This window comes from Lontra canadensis, unplaced genomic scaffold (genome assembly GCF_010015895.1).
Source record: "Lontra canadensis isolate GAN:19392208 unplaced genomic scaffold, GSC_riverotter_1.0 scaffold26, whole genome shotgun sequence".
Classification (NCBI taxonomy): domain Eukaryota; kingdom Metazoa; phylum Chordata; class Mammalia; order Carnivora; family Mustelidae; genus Lontra; species Lontra canadensis.
This window is the reverse complement of record NW_022631020.1, coordinates 8,784,999-8,802,263: the sequence shown is the minus strand read 5'-3', so window position 1 is coordinate 8,802,263 and position 17,265 is coordinate 8,784,999. Positions and strand designations below refer to the sequence as shown.

Sequence of the window (17,265 nt, the reverse complement as noted above, 5' to 3'; positions counted from 1 at the left end):
CTCAACTAATATCTTTGAATGTTCAATATTAGCCCAGTTTTAAGGTTTTCTAAATGATTTGTCTGAATGGATTGCCCTGCTTTGACACTATATATGGTTTTCTATGTAACTGTGCACATCGAACTAGACATCAGATTGATGTCTAAAACTTCCTTTCAAATTCTTACCTTCCAGAGTGTTTCACCCAGTGTACTTCCTCACAGAAAAAGATAATGGCTTCTCAAACTCTTAATGTATTGTTATCAAGCAATTTGAACTGATGGAGAACGTGAATGAAAGATCTAAGGTATGCTTTGCTGAAAAGTTTTGCCTTTCTTTCATTAGTACTTCAATTTTTTCATTTTTATTTTATTATTATTATTATTGTTATTATTTTTAGTATTATTTTTGTGTGTGGAGACTCCATCTTCTAGGGTAGAAATCACAACTAACTAGTATCCTGCCTTGATACCTATTTTACTTTCTGCTTTGAATGTTTTGGGAGGGACTAGGGTCTAGTTTTCTGGTATGGGACTTACGTCTTTGAGATATTGAAGTACAGAAGATATGGCAGTGAGTCTTTCTCAATCTACCCTGCTATCTGCTTTTTTTAAAGTTATAATTTTATTATAGTATTGGGAAAAAAGAAATAAATTTTCTTTCATTTTGTATTGCTTTGATCTCTATCAATTCTGTTTAATATACGTTGAGGATACTAAAGTTTTCTCTCATTTTCTTATCTGATGTAATTTTCTTTGTGTATGTCTATTTTCTGTCATCTTTGGTATTTTTAGGAGATGATGGGAAGTGTTTAATTTAAAGTTCCTATATTGACTTAATTATGACTGTGGTCTTTAGTTTATAAGCCAAAAAATTTTAATGCAGGTGGCATTCACTTGAATGAACATGTAAGGGTAGTTTCTAACATTACAGTCCCCAGAAGAGTATATGCATCAGTTGTGAATCATTTGAATCAGTTTGATTGTTGCTAGTGGCTACTGTTCAAATTAAAATCTTTGGAGATTTTCAAGTATGAGCATGACTTAATCACAGTAAACATGTAGAAGTATTACAATGGCAAAAGTCTGTAGATTAAGGAGTAGAAAAAATACAGGTGGGAAGTTCTGTTAGGCTGTATTGGATCAACCCAGAAGATGAAGGTCTGGACCAAGACAGTGGTTGACAGCAATAAAAAGAAAAGGCATTAGATATTAGTAGGATTTTATGATTCATTAAATAAGGGAAATGGAAAATATGTTTATAATAACAAGGTTTTTTTTTTAATTCTAAATGATATGTGGGATTAAGTAATAAAAGCCCATATAATCAAATATTTTATCATTGAAACTTTAGTCATTATATTTCATTCAAGCTGCTATATACCAAAGTATAGAGGTGGTTTATAAACAACAGAAATTTATTTCTCACTGTTCTCAAGGCTGGAGGTTCAAATCAAGGAGTCAGCATAGTCAGGTTCTAGTGAGAGCCATCTTCCTAGTTGTAGACTGCAGACTTCTTGCTATGTCCCCAGGTGATGGAAGCAAACTCTTTTAAAAGGGCAGAAATCTCATTCCTGATGGCTCTGTCTTCAAGACCTTATCTATCTTGATTACATCCAAAAGCCCTACCTCCTAATACCATCATATTGAGAGATAGGGTTTTAACATATGAATTTGGGGAAAGGGGACACAAGCATCCAGTCCATTACACATTAACTTTATAAGAAGAAGTATTCAAGAATATAATTACAAAACATCTTTGGAGAGCTATGAAATTCATAAAATTACATCAAGAGACAAAAATAAACTATGGATATATAAAATGTATATGAGTCATGGTTCCCTTTGATAATGGCTGTGTAAAGCAAAATATCTAGAAGTTCAGAAAACACACTAATTCTGGTAACAAATCCTCCAATTATTCTTAGAAAGCTGGAAGGTTAGTTTGAGAGTTAAATACTTAATCATTGATTAATGATGTGGTCAACGATTAAAAGAACCTTTGGGCTTTGCACTATTTAGTTAATAAAGGAGAATTTTTTTTCCCAAAGTTTATTCTCATAATGTATTTTAGAATCAGTCCATGATACAATTTTTTGGAATTTTTTTTGACTTAAAATAACAACCATTGCATAATTCCCATCATGTCTAAAGTAAATCCCATGTTTGGTGATAGATGATGAGTTTTTTTGTGTGTGATATGGTTATTTTTCTTTACTTTCAATTTTCTAGCTTAATAGTTTTCCAGAATCTAGAGATATAGAAATTATACTTTCAATGCATTCATTTTCTAGCCACACAGTCATGCCTAGTACAATATTGTTGGGATTTTAAAAAGCTCAGTTAATAAGACAATCCTTTCACACTACCTGGTGGATTTGTCTGTGATATTTCTTCACTCCTCATTTTTGCATGGAGAGAACGTTCCATTGAAGTATTATAGTGGGCACAGTGAAGCATTTTCACTCATTTCTAGTGGGGAAGAAATAAATTATCTGGGAAGTGAATTTGGTAAGATGAACAGAGAATTAATATGCAAGCCCTTCTGATTCTTTTTGGGATCTGTCCTCTAAAAATAATTCTACAATCCCATGGTCTAATTTTTGAGGTTACAATTACCAAAGTGGATTGACCAATGACTAGAGGCATAATTCTAATTTGAAGATATCCACAGACCTAAGCCATATTTTCCAAATATTTAGGTGATCATAAAGTGCTATTTTCATTTCCAACTATTCTTCTTGTTTGTCATTTGATTTTAAACTGCATGAGGAAAAAAGGAGAGAAACATTATTTATTAAACCTTCAAAACTCCAGCACATGGCATTAATTTTAGAATAAGAAATCTGTTCTTTTTTCTTGTAGTCCCTTCTCTTATTAAAATATACTACTGCTCAATATAGTAAGATTAGAAAACAATAAAAGGAGTACCACTCTGTTCAAAAAGGCAAATAAGGATTTAAAAATATGGGTCTGTGACTTGGTTGTGTCACCACTGGGTAAGTATTATTTATGTTCTCTGATTATTGTTTCTCTGATAACTTTATTGGTAAGTTGATGGAGTTAGTCGAGACGACTGTAGGGATTTTTTGTCCTTTGAATTCTTTTGTAAATCTCAATAAAGTCCTTTCTTGAAACAAAAATGAAAGAGCAACCCCCCCTGCCACTGCAAACAAAAGTGAATAAATAATTATTTTAAAATTTAAAGATCTATAGTTTAACAGATAATACCACCAAAGTTCTTGATGTCAAAATTGTACTTTTAAAATGGTAATTTTAAAAATGATGTCCAAATTAATTTTTAAAAATCTATTATACGCATTTAACCCATCCAATATAAACTCATTTTCAGAAGCATGATCATATCCATCCGTGATTTGAACATTAGCAAAGTGAGATTACATTTCTAACAACTAAGAGGAGTTTATTTGAGAGCCAAGTAAATGATCCTGAAAATAGCTTTACACCAATGGCTTCTAAATGAAATTTAGGACAGTAATCTTAATTTCACCAGCTGTTCTTATTGGAATAGGAAGTCTCATGAAAAACACAAAGCTGCAAGTACGGATTTACAAACACATGTTGTAGGTGGTCAAGCAAGATCTTAAAACAACAAACTTTCTAAATTGAAGCCCGAATTTTTTTTTTTTTTTAATCTTAGTACATATCACTGCTTTTCCAAGTAAGGAGAAATTGTTTGTTACAGTATAATTCTATGTACACAAAAACTTATAAACTATTATTTAAAGGACCATTAAAGATGATTTATAGTTCAAAGTACCATCTTGTATTTATTTTTCTTTTGATACTATTTATTAACCATGAACCAAATGCTGCAATGATCTCAAGCAAGTAATAATTAAAAAACAAAAACTACAGTCAGATTTTTGCTACTTATTTGCATCTGTTCCAAACATATAAAAATGTAACTATGTTTTAATATTTAAATAAGGAAACTATATAATATTTTCTGATCTCCCTTTACATAATCAGAATTCCTTAGGCAGGAGTCAGGATATACAAAAAAGTCATATTGTAAGTTTAAAATATAAAAAAAAGCTATAAGACTGATTTCTCCTACTTTGTCACATATTTAACACCTTCAATTAATACTTTATTTTTCCATTTTAACCTCTCCTTCTCTATTGTATCCTATCAACAAACACATTATATTTAAAATAAATAAGAACACCTTAAAAACTTACCTTTCTTTATTCTAGCTATTGTCCTGTTTTGGATTCTCCTTCTCACATGATAGTTTGGAGAATTATCTTCATATGATGCATGTACTTCATCACTGTCTTTCACTCTTTGAGTAACCCCTCATCACATCCACTCAAGACAATCAAACAAGAATATTTTTTCCAAAACAAATAGTGACTGTCATGTTCCCAAACACAATGACCATTTTAAATATTCATATCATTAACTTCTTCTCATTCATTGTAACTGGACTTCTCACTCTCTTCTTTTGGATTCTGAGACTCAACAGTGTCCACTCCCCATCCATAATCTCTTTGACTTTAATTTGTGCCTTGACTGGATTTTCCATATAGCCTAATGTCTATGCTTTGACTTTTGCCAGGGCAAATTTCTGGGCCCACTGTTTGCCTATCTCTATAATATGTCTCCAGTGAATTTTTCATGTTTTATTTAATTTTTTATTTTGTATTTTTAAAAATATTTTATTTTTATTTATTTTTGTGAGTGAGAGAGAGAATGTGTATAAGCAAGGGGAGGGGGTTAGGAGCAAAGGTAGAAGGAGACTCCCTCCTGAGCAGGCACCCCAATAAAGGACTCTATCCAAGGACGCTGGGATCATGACCCAAGGCAGTTGCTTAACTGACTGAGACACCCAGGCACCCTGAATTTTCCATGTTTTAAACTTTCTTTCTCCATGTTTTCAATGGAGTCCTTATATTGGCAAAAAGAAATATGTTAAATCCAAATAAGTTTCTCTCTAAACATCAGACTTATAAGTGAGTCATAGATTATAATACATTTCTAATATGAAATACTTGATTCTCCTACATACTTAATGCTTCTTCAAGTTCATTTCAATAAGTGGCTCCATTATATACCACATTATTCAAGATTGTGTCATGGGAATATTTCTGCACATCTCTAATTTTACTCATAATAAAAGCCAAATACTTTAACAGGGAATACAATATCTTGGATGTTATAACCACTGCCTAACTCAATACCTTAAAAATGTGGGGCACCTGGGTGGCTCAGTCAGTTAAGTGTCTGCTTTCAGCTCAGGTCATGGTTTCAGGGTCCTGGGATCAAACCTGCATCAGGCTCCCTGCCCAGTGGAGAGCCTGCTTCTCCCTCTCCTTCTGCTGCTCCCCCTGCTTGTGCGCATGTGCGCTCTCTCTCTTTCTGTCAAATAAATAAATAAAATCTAAAAAAAAAAAAAAAAAGGACCTTAAAAATTTGCTACATTGAGAAGTCTATCTCCCCAAAAGTGAAGTAGACTTGTTTTTCCCTGTTATTTTTCCTAAGTATGACTACAACCCCTGGACATTGTATATTAAACAAATATAAGAAAACTTTGACAGAGAGAGAAAACACTAGAGAACTTGGGGCCCAAAGTACAACTCAGTGTGTTTTCTTTTTGCCTCATATATCTTAGACTTGGATATGAAGGAGCCAGCAGCCCAGAGACCTCAATGGATACAGACAAAGAGAAAAAAGAAAAGGAAAAAACAAAAACTCAACAAGAGCCTGCTCTCTCTAGCCAAAGGACCAGGTAAAAAGAAGCTTAACAAGACAGAAAACTGTGAGGCAAGTAATGCTCATTCCAGCCAAATGCCATGGAAAGATGTGTGGTCCTACCTTTGTCAGCAAATACCAAGTGGGAAGCCTCTGGATCCCCTCTTGTAAAGCTGTAATGAGGTGCTCCAACACTTTTGTCATATTGGTGTTGAGAAGGCCTAGCAGGTGTCAGGACGATCATCTTCACTGGCTGCTAACAGATGCTGGTCTTCCACAGTGTTGCAGCAAACACACCAGAGTAGCCCAACTTACCACCCACCCCCGACAATAATGAGGTGCCTCTGTACTCCACTTGTCATACCAAAAACCAGGAAGATCTTAAACCCAGTGAAAAATGATAATGAGTAGATTCAAAACCTGAGATAACAGAACTGTTAGAATTAAAGCTGTCATGATAAAAATGTTTCAATGCAGGGTGCCTGGGTGGCTCAGTGGGTTAAAACCTCTGCCTTCGGCTCCGGTCAGGATCCCAGGGTCTTGGGATAGAGCCCCACATCTGGCTCTCTGCTCCGTGGGGAGCCTGCTTCCTCCTCTCTCTCTCTGCCTGTCTCTCTGCCTACTTGTGACCTCTGTCAAATAAATATATAAAATCTTTAAAAAAAATGTTTCAATGAGCAATTGTGTGCACACATGAAATAATAAAAACTAGAAAGGATCAGAAAAGAAATGTTAGATGTAAAGAAGTACCAAACAGAAAATTTCAGAGTGAAAAATACAATTACCAAAATAATTTTGACAACAAAACCTTAAAAACCTTCATAAATGGAATAAACAGGATATTGGTGGAAACACAGGAAAGATTTGATGAATGGGCAAATAAAGGAAGAGAACTTACTCAATCTGAGACAGGGTGCAAAGAGAATGAAAATAAGTGAATAAAGCTTTAGGAACCTCTGAGAATACAACAAAAGGTCTAGCATTCACCCAGGAAGAAAGGTGAAAAAAGGTAAATTTTAAAAGTACTTGAAGGAATGATGTCTTAAAACTCCCCAAATTTGAAAATGATTTAAACTTACAGATTCAAGAAACTAAACATCAAGACACATTTTAGTCAAATCTTGAAATCTGAAGACAAATGAAAAACAATCTGGAAAGCAACATTAAAAAAAAAATGGACACCTATCCTACAAGAAAAACAAAATTTGAATGACAGCAAATTTCTCATCAGAAATCAAGAAGGCCGAAAAGAATAAGAGCAGAACTTTTTTTTAGGACTGAAGAATAAGTACTATTCACTTAGAATCTTATACTCTGCAAAAATATACTCCAGAAATGAAGGGGACATCAATACATCTGTTGTCTACCCTGAAAGAATGACCAAAGGAAGAAGATCTCTAAAAAGAAAGGAAATGTTTCTTTTCTTAAAGGTACATTGGAATGTGAAAATGGAAGAAAGAACATGGTAAGCAAAACTATAGTTAAGCACAAGAGAATTCACTTTTTTTGCCTTCTAAATTTTGTTTGACAACTGAACTAAAATTGCAACACTGTGTGATGCAGTTCTAAATATATGTATAAGAAATATTTAAACAATTATATTCTAAAAGTGGGAAGTTGAGAAAAGAGATGTAAAGTCTGATAACATTTCTATACTTTAGTCACACTGTTAAAATGACAATACCAGGAGAAAAGTTGTGTGTCTAGTGTATACCTAGAACAACCAGAAAAATCACTAGATAAGTAAAAAATAGAATCTCAAAAATGTATGGGCAAGCCATAATAAAGCAAGGAAATGAAAAAAAAATATATATATAATGATTTAACAGGAAACAGAAAAATAAAACGACAGATGAAAGCACTAACAGATCATTAAATGCAGATGGTCTACATATAACAATTAAAAGACAGAAATTGGCAAAAAGGATTAGAAATCATAACCCAACCATATGCTGCCTACAAGAAACTCGCTTCAAATATACTGATATAGGCAGCTTAAAAGCAAAAGCATGAAAAAAGTTATATCATAAAAATACTAATTAAAGCAAAGTAGAAATGGCTATATTATACCAAAAAAGTAGATTTCAGAACAAATAAAATTACCACAGACCAAGAGAAACATTATTTAATGATAAAAAGGGCCAATCTAGAGCCAAAAATCAATTGATCAACCTGAACCTGAAGCTACGTCTCACACCTTATTAAAAAATTAACTGAAAATGGATTGTGGACTTAGATTAAAAATTTAAAATTATTAAAGTTTTAAATATTAATATAGGAGAAAATCTAGGGGTAAGGAAAGAACTCAGACCCAACACAAAAACACTATCCACTAAAGGAAAATTTGACCACTTGGACTGCATCAAAATTTAACATTTTGGGTCTTCAAAAGATGCTGTTAAGAGGTTGAAAAGACAAGCTGCAGAGTGGGAGAAAATATTTTCAAACCACGTATCTAGCAACAAACTTGTATCTAGAATATACAAAGAATCCTCAACACCCAATAGCAAAAATCAATTCAATTTGAATATGACCAAAAGACAAACATTTTACCAAAGAGGATAAACAGATGACAAATTAGTGTAGGAAAAGATGTTATATATCATTAACCATTTGGGAAATGAAAATTAGGACCACAATGAAATGGCACTATACACCTATCTGTATGACAAAAGAAAAACAAAAATAATAACAACTCTTATTGTTGTTGAGGATGTGGGGAAACTAGATAACTCATTCTCTTGCTGTTTGGAATGTACAACGATATAATCCTTCCCCAAAACAGTTAGGTGGGATTTGTTTATTTGTCCGTTTATTAAACTAAACATGAATTTATCATATAGCACAGCAATTGTATTCCTGGACATTTATCTGAGAGAAATGGATATGGTCGCACAAAAACCTACTCACTAATATTTATAGCATTTTTACAAGAACAGCAAAACTTGAAGATAATTCAGATGTACTGGAACGAGTAAGTGGCTAAATGAATTGATATACCCATAGCATGGAATACTATTTAATAATAAGAGGGATGAGTTATTGATGCATACAACAACCTTGCAGAATCACCAGAGGATTACACTGAGTGGAAAAAAAAATTGCAAAAAAGGTTACATATTGTATAATGCCACTTACATGATGCTTGTGAAATAACAAATTATAAAAATACAGGACAAACCAGTAGTTGTCAGGAATGAAGCAGGAGAGTGTGGGAAAGGAAGTAGATGTGGTTATGAAAGGACAAAATCATTGTGGTGATACAGTATCTTCACCGCATCAAAGTCAATATCCTGATTACAATATTACAATATTGTAGCAGACTTTATTAAGATGTTGCTATTATGGGAATCTGTATAAAGGGTATATAGTATCTCTTTGTATTATTTCTTTCAACTACCTTATGATTCTTTTTTTTTTTTAATTGCAAGGAAGGGAGGAAGGAAAAGAGACAGGGAGCAAAAAAATGATTACATACCTGAAAAACATTGACTTGGAGCATTTGGCTTTTAATATTTTAAAATGTGTTATTGCTATATGTCACATTCTATTTTTCATATTAGGTCATTGAACTGCAGTGTGTACATTATATTTGTGATACCTAATGATTTAGACTAGCCACACTTCAAGGGCTTAATAGACAATGTAGCCAGAGTCTACTTATTGGAATCTGTGGAAATAGATCTTTATGAATATTATTGGAAAAAAGAGGTGGAAGTTGGGAGAGCGAATGAAAGGAAAAGATGAAAGGAAGAGAGAAAATATTTGTGTACTGGAAGATATGGTAGATATAACAACTTAATATTAACCATTTGATAATATTAATCTATAGAAAGTGTATGGCATACCTAATAAAGCAATATATTCAAAATATACAAGGAATTCATCCAATTCAATGGTAAAAATTTTTAATTTCAAAATGGGCAGAGGAATGGAATAGACAGTTAAAAAAAATGTCCAAACAGCTAACAGATTCATGAAAAAGTATTAAACATTACTAATCATCAGGGAAATGAAAATCAAAACCATGATGAGATATTATCTTATACCGGTTAGGATGTCTATTATCAAAAAGACAAGCAATGATTGCTGGCAAGGGTGTGGCCAAAAGGAAAGCCTTGTGCACTGTTGTTGGGAATGTGAATTGGTACAGCTAGTATGAAAAATAGTATGGAAGTCCCTCAAAAAAATTAAAAATAGGACCACCATGATCCAGCAATTTCAATTCTGGGTATATATTCAAATGAAGTGAAATCAGGATTTTGAAGAGATATCCATACTCCCATGTTCATTGCATCACAATGGCTAAGACAAGGAAACAACCTGTCTATGAATAAATGAACAAAGAAAATATGATATATATCTACAATGGAATATTATTTAGTCAGAAGAAATAAGGAAATCCTGACATTTGTAGCAAGATGGATAAACCTTAAGGGCATTATACTAAATTAAATAATCCAGACAAACACTGTATGATCTCACTTGTATGTATAATTAAAAAAAAAAAAAAGCCAAATTCATGGAAACAGAGAGTAGAATGGTGGGTTCCAGAAGGTGGAGAGTGAAGGGAATGGGAAGATTGTTGATCAAAGAGTACAACCTTCCATTTATAAGATGAATAAGGTCTGGGGATCTGATGTGTAGCCTGGTGTTTATAATCAACAATACTGTATTATATACTTGAAAGTTTCTTAAAGAGTAGATCTTAAATGTTCTTATTACAAAAAAGAAAGGATAAATGTGACATGATAGATGTGTTAACCAGTTCTACAGTGATCATCATTCCACATTATGTAAGTATATCAAGTCAACACATTGGACACCTTAAATTTACACAATATTATATGTCAATTATATCTCAATAAAGCTGGAGGAAAAGAGACAGTATTAGCTTTCAGGGACATAAAATGTGGGTATTAAGTCAGTTGATTATGTGAATTTTAATAGTCAGTTAATAAAGCAACATTTTATCATTTGAGAATTAGATAAAATATTTAAAAAGAACAAAGATAATATTTACAAAGAACCTAATACAATGTCTGCAATATAATGATCTCTAAATAAATGTTGGCTATTATTAGGAATTTTCCTAACTTTGATCAGTAGGCATTTATTCCTATTATATAAGGAAAAACATAAATTGTCCAGAAACAATAATCAAAAATTACATTTTCATATTTTGTATTACAGAACTTTTTGGAAGTTGAGAGTAGTTATCATGTTTGACAAAAAATATTGAATAGAAACAGTTAAAAATATGTTGGATTGTTTTTTTTACCAAGTAAGGACAGAAAAATTCTGGAAAGCAAAAAAAAAAAAAATAAAGGAACTAATTTTTTTTTAAAAAATCCCAGAGTTTATTTGGGCGATACCATATATCTTCCCACACACCAAAGGAAAGAAATTAGTCTCCAAAGCTTTAGGAAAGAGTCAGGAGAGAGGGTATTTATCCATAATGTTCCAAATTACCCTTTTCAAATGAAGAACACTGAAAGTCATTTGTAGATATTGAATAATTTTAAAAGCATCACCATCCTCATACATTTTCTAAATAATTTGTGCAGTGTTCATCTTCAAATCATATTTGATCATGTTCTATTAAAAATAAAATTAAAATTAATTAATTAAATAAAAATAAAATAAAATTGATCACATGCCCTATAAGAATGCATTTACTTAAAATTACACATGCATATATTTTGCATAGATGAATATATATTCTGTACATATAGATTATGTATGTTATAGATGCATATGTATAATCATTATAGATTTTTCATATTTTAAATCAGCATAAATACAGTAAACAATCTAGATGAACAAATCTGATTATTGAAGGATATTTCCAATCTCACTATCCCTGATCTCAGGTTCTTGTTTTCCATAACCAAAACAAAACAATCACATTTTCTATCTTAAGTAAATTCAGCAACATGGTATTGGTGGAATATTTTTCATTTTAGTTTGTGTTACATTCTTCCCAGTTCTGCCCCTTCCTATCTTCATTTTATCACTTTGTTTGAAGGTATGTTTATACCTGGTACCACCTTATGTCAGTCCAGACCTGATAATGTATGTTAGCTTTTTTATTGTTTATCCTACCAAGACTTTTCACCTCCCCAGTTTGCAAACATGTAATCAGATCCCACTACCCTTACTAAGAGTATTTTATTTTACTGTGTGTCTTTAATCAAAACTCAAGAAAACATTTACCACAAAACTTTTTTCCAAAAGTACTAATTTTTTTAAGTTTTTCATTTTAATTTCAATATAATTAACACAATGTTACATTAGGTTCAGGTGCACAATATAGTGATTCAATGATTTTGTATATTACTTAGTGCTCATCGTAAGTGTCCTTTTAATCCCCATCACCTCCCCTCTGGTAACCATCAATTTGTACTCTGTAGTTAAGAGCCTGTTTTTTGGTTTTCCTTTCTTTCTCTTTTCCTCCCCCTTCCTCATTTATTGTGTTTCTTAAATTCCATATGAGTGAAATCATATGGTATTTGCCTTTCTCTGACTGACCTATTCCACTTAACATTATACTACAAAAATATGGAATATTCACGAATTTGCATGCCATCCTTGTGCAGGGGCCATGTTCATTAATCTTCTCTATATCATTCCAATTTTAGTATATGTACTGCTGAAGCGAGCACTGTAATTGTTTTTTTTTTTAATAAACAAAACTGCTATATGACTTCATGTGTAGTCCAAGTAAACAGCAATGAAAGATCATTGTATCTACTTCCTGTCTTTATGCACCTAGATTCATTCTTGTACTATAAAGCTCTCCTCTGGCTAACACATATCCAGAATCATTCATGTTCTGCAATGATCTCCTTATGGCTATTTATTGTTTTGCAGTCAATTTACAATGAAGTAATTCCTCAGTACTTCCTTCTATTAGAAATCTGAATCTTCTCCTGCTTTGAACAGTGCTTTCCTCCTACATGATGTAGCAGCCGTTCAGAGAGCTTCTTAGACCATGATTGCATTTCGGAGGGGAGAGAAATGATCCTGGGTACTGTTTTCTCAATTTTCCCAGCGATGGACAAGTGGCCTTGCCTCTGATGTTTTTGTATGCTTCTATTTCCCTTGCCATGATCTCCTCACCTGTCACAGGATCTCTGCCTCTGACATGCAGTACCTAGTGAGCATCAGGTGCTGAGGAAACTCAGCATGTTTTCAATTTTGGCTGTCAGCAACCACATTAAGGAAAGAAAACAATGACAGTACAGAAACAATCTGGCATTTTATTTGTCCACTTTTCTTATGTTCTCGTATGAAGTCATTAAGTCTTTGTCAGGGAAAATGTCATCACTACTCACAGAAGAGGGCCATGTCAAAAGGGTGTGAACAGATTAAATAATTATTTCTGAGGAAAGGTGGAACACTGTCAATTTCAGTGTTAAAATTTAACTATGTGTTGCATGTATTTAGTTTTTTCTAATGGTTAATGATATTTTCCTGTGGAAAAAAATCATTCATGAGAATGTTTCATTCTTTTATTTTCTGAAGACTGGACATGTATCCCCCACAGTTCCTCATTTAATATCACAGACTCAGAAGCTGTGGGGTAAGGCAGACATCTACTCTTATAGTCCCATTTGATCTTTAATTCCTTAGAGGCTTCCCTAATAAGAATAGAAGACACTGAGTTGAATAGATTGATGAGTGGAGAAGTGGGCTTTCTCCTCCTGGATCATATGGACACCCAGAGTGGTACTTCTACCCTCTGACCACACCACCACCACACATGCCCATATGCATTGAATGAGACCCATGAATGAGAAAAACAATTTTAAAGAAGAATATTGTTCACTAGCAAAACTCAACTCACATCATGACAATGAGCTGTCTTTGAGATTTAATTTCATAAACACTCTTCTTGTCAAGCTTTAAATAACACTGAAATTGTCAACCTACTTTTAAGGTGGTTTCTTATAACCATTGTAGAGGCACAGAATTCAGAAGCATATATAAACATATATGTTTATATTTTTTAATACTTAATTATAATAAAGTGCTTATCCATTCCTCTCTCTTTTAAGAGAACTATCAATATCCTGCCTGTCAGAAGGTTAATCTACTATGTTAAAGTGATTGATCCTATGGTATTGTCTACAAAATTAAATCTATATCCCTCCTTATTCTTCAGCAGAAACTATGATTCCAACAGTCTTCCCCATTTCTTCTTTCAATACTTTCCTATATTTCTAACATTTCTACAAAGCTAGAGTATTTGTTATTCCTTGAATGTGTCCTGTATTTTCAATGTCATTTGAAGCTTTCCTTAAGCTCCTTACTCCGCCGACAGTGTGTTTCCTCTCTCCTTTATTTTACCTCACTTCTCAAAATTACTTATTTTCAAAATGTCTTTGGGACAGATGACTTCTGGAATCATGGCTTGGGGGAACTCTGTGGACCCCTTCCCTGAAGAAATAATAATAAGAGGTGAAAATTAGAAATAAATAAATAAATAAATAAGCTAAGGAACCATTTAAAATCTCTGTAAACTGGCCAAAGGACATGCAACAAGGTTTTTTGAAGGAAACCTACTAAGTCTCATAAAACTGTGTCTATGACAGTTGGGTCATGTCCCCCACTCCCAACAACAAGATGGCAACTACATTCTGATGGGTGACCAAGAATCCCTTCCCTAGATTCCAGTCTAGGGCAGCAGTTTCTCTGCAGGGAAGGCAAGGTACAGCATTTCTCATCTTCCAACTCACTGTTTCAGGGATCCCCTCCCTCTGTGCAGCCCTCACTCGTAGGATAAAACCTCTATAGTAGACACAGTAGTTGAAGAAAACTAGAGACCCCAGTCACCCTCCCTTCAGCTCACTTGTAGCATGGAAATTTCATACCCAGAGAAGCAAGCTTTGAACAGAAAGAACTGCTCCTGACCAGCTCGTTGCTCACAGAACAAGGGCATCACTCTGAGAGGAGAGGGTCCCTGAGCTCAAAAATTGCCAATTCTGCGGGTATTGGTAATCAGCAACTCATGTTAACATGAGTCAGGGAAATAACTAAATATTTTCATCAATTAATTCATCATTTTCTGTGTTTCCCTAAAATTATAATTGCATAATTGCTGTTTCCTTAAAATCTATAGATTGTTAACTTAGAAGAGACAATATAATACAGATTTTATGTGTCCTAAAATAACCAACCAAAGAAAATGCTTACACAGCCACATTAGACATGACAAAAAATACATTAAAAAGTATCTAGGCTCTATGGGGAGAACATTAGAAAAATATTTTTAAAACCATAAATCTTAAATAAAAAACTTTGAAACAGAGACATGAAGTAAGATAAAATAGTTTAAGTTGCAATAACATGTATAAATTATATTTAAGAGTAATGTTAAGTTATATAAATTTGTTTTTAAGTTATATATTTGTTTTTAAGTTATATAAATGAAATAGGTGACTTACTAGTCCTACTTTAAAGTTTATACATGGAAATCATGACTCATAGATGTTTTAGTTTCCTGGTTTGTTTATATTTTTAACACTGAAGGAAATATTTTCCAGGAGAAATGATGATAATCACATGGGTGTACTATATTTAGCAAGGCGTTATATAATGGTTTTCATCTGACATGAAACATCTGGAGACACAAATCAGCAAAGCCTTCTGTTTCTTACTTTGGATAATTATATATAAATCTTCATTCATATAGCTTCTGCTTATTATGGGATAAAAAAAGTAAATCAGATTGTGTGGGGAACGAGATGTGCATCTGGAAAAGAAATAGTAAAATAAGAATCTTTTAAGGACTCTGAAAATATTTGGGAATGCACCAGATATATCACTTTTTAGATTTAACAATTCTTGCCAATCATGAAACAAATTAAATACGAAAAAGTGACAATATATAGATGTATAACAAAGCATCCTCAGGCGCAGGGTAACTGGGTTTGCGGGGTCAGTATCATAAATAGCTGGTACACTGATTCCCACAACCTAGTGCGAAGCAGCCTATACCTCTCCCACAGATAAGGCTTATCCTGTTAAAAGAAGGAGCCATAAAGAGAAAAGGGTATTAGTACAGAAATTCACACCTACCCCAGCCCAGCAAAGACCTGAACGTACCTTCCCTGTGTTAGTTCTCTATACTGCGCTGTTTCAGTACCCATGCATAACATCATAATTTCCATTTGTCAAAAGACTGGGCACTGCTTAGATGTACTTTCTACTCAAGATCTTCCAAGTCTCTGGTCAAGATGTCAACTGGGCTGCCTTCTCATTTGGAGGTTAGGTCAGGAAATAATTCACTTATAGTCTCTTCCAAGTTGTTGGCAGAGTTCATTCCCTTGTGCCTCAATTCCTAAAAAGTTTACAGAGGCAGTTTACAGCAGGTTATTTGGTTCTTCAGGGCCAGTAAGAGCCTATGCCCTCTTGAAAGGGCTCTCACTAATTTGGTCATGTCCACCCTAAACTGCCTTTTGATTACTTCAAAATCAGCTAGTGAGAACCTTAATTGCACCCAAAAATCCTGCCATGTATTCAGAGAACATAGAACCTAACCCTTGGAGCAACATAGAGTTGTAATCACAGACTCCACTCAGACTTGAGGGGACGAGATTATACAGAGTGTAAAAACAAGCAGGCAGGAATCTTGGGGTTTATCCTAAAAGTCATCCTATTTCTTTTGTCTGTACTGTCATTTGCAAATATCTTCTCCCATTCCATGGGTTGCCTCTTTGTTTTCTTGACTGTTTCCTTTCCTGTGCAGAAGCTTTTGATTTTGATGAAGTCCCAAAAGTTTATTTTGGCTTTTGTTTCCTTTGCCTTTGGAGACATATCTTGAAAGAAGTTGCTGTGGCTGATATCGAAGAGATTACTGCCTATGTTCTCCTCTAGGATTCTGATGGATTCCTGTCTCACACTGAGGTCTTTTATCCATTTTGAGTTTATCTTTTTGTACGGTGTAAGAGAATGGTTGAGTTTCATTCTTCTATATATAGCTGCCCAGTTTTCCCAGCACCATATATTGAAGAGACTGTCTTTTTTCCACTGTATATTTTTTCCTGTTTTGTCGAAGATTAACTGACCATAGAGTTGAGGGTCCATATCTGGGCTCTCCACTCTGTTCCACTGGTCTATGTGTCTGTTTTTGTGCCAGTACCATGCTGTCTTGGTGATCACAGATTTGTAGTAAAGCTTGAAATCAGGTAACATGATGCCCCCAGTTTTATTTTTGTTTTTCAACATTTCCTTAGTGATTCGGGGTCTCTTCTGGTTCCATACAAATTTTTGGATTATTTGCTCCAGCTCTTTGAAGAATACCGGTGGAATTTTGATTGGAATGGCATTAGAAGTATAGATTGCTCTAGGCAGTATAGACATTTTAACAATGTTTATTCTTCTGATCCAAGAGCATGGAATGGTCTTCCATCTTTTTGTGTCTTCTTCAATTTCTTTCTTGAGTGTTCTGTAGTTCCTCGAGTACAGATCCTTTACCTCTTGGGTTAGGTTTATTCCCAGGTATCTTATGGTTCTTGGTGCTATAGTAAATGGAATCAATTCTCTAATTTCCCTTTCTGTATTT

At 33.7% G+C, this 17,265-nt stretch overlaps 1 non-coding gene across 1 annotated transcript; it reads right to left on the bottom strand.

Annotated features, from left to right (window-relative positions):
- Nucleotides 1-12,251: 12,251 nt before the first annotated feature.
- On the bottom strand, nucleotides 12,252-12,361 carry LOC116871558. The gene has a single exon (XR_004383429.1). It is a non-coding gene; the product is annotated as a U6 spliceosomal RNA (small nuclear RNA).
- Between the last annotated feature and the right edge of the window lie 4,904 nt (nucleotides 12,362-17,265).